The sequence below is a fragment of the Bufo gargarizans genome, chromosome 3, assembly GCF_014858855.1.
Source record: "Bufo gargarizans isolate SCDJY-AF-19 chromosome 3, ASM1485885v1, whole genome shotgun sequence".
NCBI classification, from domain to species: Eukaryota; Metazoa; Chordata; class Amphibia; order Anura; family Bufonidae; genus Bufo; species Bufo gargarizans.
In genome coordinates, this window is record NC_058082.1 from 290485108 (window position 1) to 290491107 (window position 6000).

Genomic DNA, 6000 nt, shown 5'->3' on the forward strand with positions numbered 1-6000 from the left:
GTTAACTGACGCTGATCTGCCAGTACCCGCCTCCTGTATAAAGGGGTAATTATCATTGGTGGTGCAGTGTGCCCCCCCTCAACCCCCCATCCCATTAAAATCATTGGTGCCACAGTGCGCCGGCCCCTCTCAACCCCCCAGTATTAAAATCATTGGTGGCAGTGAGCACAGGGTCCTCTCCCCTCCCCCTCATTGGTGGTGCAGTGGCAGCTTCTGATCGGAGCCCCAGCTGTGTAAGCCTGGGGCTCCGATCGGTTACCATGGCAGCCAGGACGCTACAGAAGCCCTGGCTGCCATGGTAACATCCCTGATGCTGTGTGCACAAAGCACAGAGCAGCAGGGACAGTGTGAAGTCCTATTCACCCTGGTAGAGATCTATCAGGCTGAACAGGACAAGGGATGAAAGATCCCAGGTTCTAGCCCCTAAGGGGGGAAATAGTTATTTTATTTTTTTACACTTTTTATTTAATAAGTAAAAAAAAAAACACCAAAATATTAAGTATAAATCACCCCCTTTTCCCAATTTCACATATAAAATATATAAATAATAAACATATTACATATTGCCACGTCAGAAAAGTCCAAACTATTAAAATATTTTAAAAAATCTTTCCGGTGAACGGAACAGAAAAAATAAATAAAAACTGCGCGATTCGGCATTTTTTAAAATGCGGAATGCACGTGGCTTTTTTGGGTAATTTCTTTCGCGTGGTATCGAGTTTCGCAATACTTTTTCATGGTATCGAAACCGAATCAAAAATTTGGTATCGCAACAATTCTACTGTGAGCAGGCTAAACTCCATGCCTGAAGAGGACCTCACCAGCAGGAAAACTTCTCTGTATATAACACATAGAAAAGGTCTGTCTGGTGTATGGGAAATAGACAGTTCACTGTGAGCAGGCTAAACTCCATACCTGAAGAGGACCTCACCAGCAGGAAAACTGATGAGGAAACATGCCGAGCTTTCCTTTGACAATGATGACGGCGAAATCACAGGTTACCGCTAAAGTCTTGCAATCTGAATGTATACTTTGGGGGGAACAATTTGAGCCGATAATTTATTTTTCTCTTACACTGCAAGGAAGAAACTTCTCAGTGATTAGAGGCTCCTCTGCCGTATCATCTGAGCTCAAACCTTGTTCTCACAGAACTCGGGGTGAAGTGTGTCCATGATATGGAGATTAAACAGTTATAAGGATTAAAAATAAAATACAGATAAAAACCTGATTTTCTACCTCTCATCTGTTCCACTTTACTGGGAAAATTAATTGTAATTGATCCCATACCACAAAGGGTTAAGAAGGTCCTTACGGAGTATGGAGTTAAGCCAATTCACTTTGAATCAGCTAAATCCCATCATAGTTCCACACCTGACCCGGTCCGTACCAGGCGTGAGAAATAGACAGCTCCTATAGAGTTGGCTATTTTCCATACTTAGGCTACTTTCACACTGGCGTTTTGAATTCCGTTTGTGAGATCCGTTTCAGGGCTCTCACAAACGGTTCAAAACGGATCATTTAAGCCCCAATGCATTCTGAATGGATAAGGATCCGTTCAGAATGCATCAGTTTGGCTCCATTCCGCTCTGAATGCGGACACCAAAGCGTTTTGGTGTCCGCCTGGCAATGCGGAGCCAAACGGATTCGTCCTGAGTTATAATCTAAGTCAATGGGGACAGATCCGTTTTCACTTGACACAATATGGTGCGGTTGAAAACAGATCAGTCCGTTATGACTTAGATTGTTTTTTTTTTTAAGAATAATGCAAACGGATCAGTTCTAAACAGATACAAGCATTTGCATTATAGTAGGGATCCATCTGTGCAGACACCAGACGGATCCACACATAATGCAGGTGTGAAAGTAGCCTTAGTAAGGACCAGGGGCCAGATTTATCATTAGCTCAGGTCAGAATAATGGAGTGAAAAAGTCCCAAACGCTAAAACTGCACACAAATTTGAGACTTTTTTCTGCTCTGCACTATGCTCGCCAGTTTTCTTAAAGTGGGCGTGTTTTCTTATGTAAATGAATCTCTAGACAGATTTACTATTGGGACTATTAAAAAAGTCGCAATTTCACTCCAGTGAGGACCATGCTTATCTTATGAGACTTTTTAATAGAACATGCGACTTTTTGCATAAAAACGTGCGACTTTTTCGTAAAGATGTGCGACTTTTGTAAAACTGCTTACTGACGGATAAACTGCTACCGTCAAACCACATTTATTACAGTCTTAAAGGGCCGATCATAAACCTGACTTGGCTAAAACTGACTCTAGCCATATGTTAAAGTGGAGTGAGCTGTCAGAGTCATCATAAATCTGGCCCCAGGTCTTGTACCGTTTATGGAGTTTAGCCAAATCAATGTGAGCTGGCTAAACACTAGCTCTGTTCCAGACCTGTCCACTAGGGGGCAAAGAGGTCTGTACCGTGTATGGAGTTTAGACACAACCGATAATACAACTGCATCAGCCAATTTTCCTTCTCTGTAAGGACCGCCTCCGTCATCACATCACGTGACCATCCACCTGACTACTTAAGTCATGTGGTACATGTCTAACGTGTGCTCATGTTACCTGCGCCTGCTATGAAGGTGTAATGGCTACAGTTTGGTATACGTGTAAGGGCGGCATGTGGTGATTATAGTTGTTGTAAGACTCATATTTAGGGTCCTGTTTAGGTGGTTCATGTAATCGTTTGGCAGCATCCTGAGGGGGTGCTCATGTGGTAATAGGGAGGGGCCGCAGAGAAATTTGGGGGATAAGAACAGCAGGGTGAATGGGTTGCATATGGCAGTTGGAGGACCGAGGAATTGGATGTTGCTGCATTCAAAATGGAAGTTCGAAGTCAGGTATTGCTCGTGATAATTATGGTAGCTTGGGGATTGGGGGGGGCAGTGTGCTCAGTGGCTTATTACTGGATCTCAAAACCTATTTTAACCTCTTCCTGAACTTGCATATGGTGCGGTGATCAAGCGCGCACAGAAGCTGTACCTACCAGCAGTGGAGATAACACCCATGCTGTCAGTTTAAGGGTAATTTTACACTAGCGTTATTCTTTTCTGGTATTGAAATCCAGTAAAGGGTCTCAATACCGGGAAAAACACATCAGTTTTGTCCTAATGCATTCTGAATGGAAAGCAATCTATTCAGGATGCATCAGGATGTCTTCCATTCTGTCCCTTGTACGGTATTTGACCGGAGAAAATACTGCAGCATGCTGCAGTATTTTTTTCTGCGAAAATCCCGGAACACTACTGTACTTGCCGGATCCGGCATTAATTTCCATTGAAATGTATTAATGCCGGATCCGGTACCAAGTGTTACGGAAATTTCCGCATCCGATTTTCCAGTCTGCGCATGCGCAGGTCTTTCTAGCTTTGAAATAATTAAATACCCGATCAGTTATTCCGGGTGACACCGGAAAGACGGATCCGGTATTTCAATGCATAAGTGTAACGGATCTGGAAAATAAAGATAACAGTTTGCATACGGATTTCCAGATCCGGCAGGCGGTTCCGGCAACAGAACTACCTGCTGGATTCTTCTAACGCTAGTGTGAAAGTACCCTAAGGCTACTTTCACACTAGCGTTTTTTTACTGGATCCGGCAGGGTTCAGCAACAACGCTTCCGTTACTGATAATACAACCATCTGCATCCGTTATGAACGGATCTGATTGTATTATCTTTAACCCCTTCCTGACCCATCATGTACTACTACGTCATGGAAACCACTGCGTTCCCGCAATTTGACGTAACAGTACATCATGGTGATCGGTCGGGCACCGGAGCGTTGCGCGCGTGATCACTGCAGGGGCCTGGTAGCCACGCTCCTGCTGTATCCGCCGGCATTGCTCTAAAAGCCGATGCCGGCTGATTAACCCCGCGACATAGAAGGGGTTTGTGTCGGGTGAGGGAGCGCATCGAGTCCCCGCGCTGCTGTGACGGGGACTCGATGTGTCAGAAGGCAGCCCCATGCCATGCAGAGGCTGCCCAATGCCCTGCACGGCATCGGGACCTGCCTTCTACGGGTGCCTTAGGCTGGGTCTCGTAGGCAACCTGTTCGTGTACTACTGTAGTACACGAACAGGCAATGCATTACAATACAGATGTATTGTAATGCATTGCAGAGGGGATCAGACCCCCAAAAGTGAACATCAGAAATAAAGTAAAGAAAAAACTGTAAAAAATAAAGTGTTTTAAAAAAATTACCGTATTTTTCGCTGTATAAGACGCAAAAGTGGGGGGGAAATAGCAGTGCGTCTTATACGGCGAATGTAGCCGATTTTGCCTAGTTTTCAATGATACACCCGCCGCGATGCCGTGCGGCAGGTGTATCAGCTGTGAGGGAGGAGGGGCTGGGGGCGGCATCTGCATTTATAATGACAGCGGGGCCCGTGCAGTGACTGTATTCTACTACACGGGCCCCGCTTACTGTATAATCATATCCCTAATAGTTAATTGTTGTGTGCATGTAAAAGCACAATGAGCGATAATGATGAGCGCTGTCTATTACTTAGAATTAGAAGCGCTCGCCGTTCGGAGCAGAGAGGAGGGAGGAGGCAGGCCGGGAGGACGGGCGCTGGCAGTGTGAGTCATACGTCCACTGCCAGCGCCCGTCCTCCTGGCCTGCCTCCTCCCTCCTCTCTGCTCCGAACGGCGAGCGCTTCTAATTCTAAGTAATAGACAGCGCTCATCATTATCGCTCATTGTGCTTTTACATGCACACAACAATTAACTTTATGAATGAAGCAGGCGGTGTGGGCGTCCGCCCACTTTATGAATGAAGCAGGCGGTGTGGGCGCATGACGGATGACTCACACTGCCAGCGCCCGTCCTCCCGGCCGGCCGGCCTGCCTCCTCCCTCCTCTCTGCTCCGAACGGCGAGCGCTTCTAATTGTAAGTAATAGACAGCGCTCATCATTATCGCTCATTATGCTTTTACATGCAGTGCACACAACAATTAACTATTAGGGATATGATTATACAGTAAGCGGGGCCCGTGTAGTAGAATACAGTCACTGCACGGGCCCCGCTGTCATTATAAATGCAGATGCGACCCCCACCCCCATTATAAAAGCAAATGCGACCCCCACACTTATGGAGGGGATCTGTGGATGACACATAGCATAAGATGCTATATATGTGTCATCCACAGATCCCCCCCCATAACTGTCATACACAGATCCTCATAACAGTGCCATCCAGAGAGGATCCCCCATAAGTGTCACCCACAGATCCCCCATAACAGTGCGTCACCCACAGATCCCCCATAACAGTGCGTCACCCACAGATCCCCCATAACAGTGCGTCACCCACAGATCCCCCATAACAGTGCGTCACCCACAGATCCCCCATAACAGTGCGTCACCCACAGATCCCCCATAACAGTGCGTCACCCACAGATCCCCCATAACAGTGCGTCACCCACAGATCCCCCATAACAGTGCGTCACCCACAGATCCCCCATAACAGTGCGTCACCCACAGATCCCCCATAACAGTGCGTCACCCACAGATCCCCCATAACAGTGCGTCACCCACAGATCCCCCATAACAGTGCGTCACCCACAGATCCCCCATAACAGTGCGTCACCCACAGATCCCCCATAACAGTGCGTCACCCACAGATCCCCCATAACAACAGATCCCCCATAACAGTGTGTCATCCACAGATCCTCCATAACAGTGCATCACCCACAGACCACAATTAGTTCAAAAGCGCACCTTTTGGTTCAAAATATATTTTTTCTTATTTTCCTCCCTAAAAACCTAGGTGCGTCTTATACGCCGGTGCGTCTTATACGGCGAAAAATACGGTAATACAATTAACTAGGTGGTGTCATTTCTGAAGAAACCACAGGATGTTGGCTTGAAATCTGATTGGCTGTTTGTGGCTCCACCCACTTTTTAAAATTTGAACCCAAGTCACCCAATGACTGACTGTGCCAAATTTGAGGACCCTGCCACAAACAGTCAAAGAGCGGCAGTAATTAAAATGT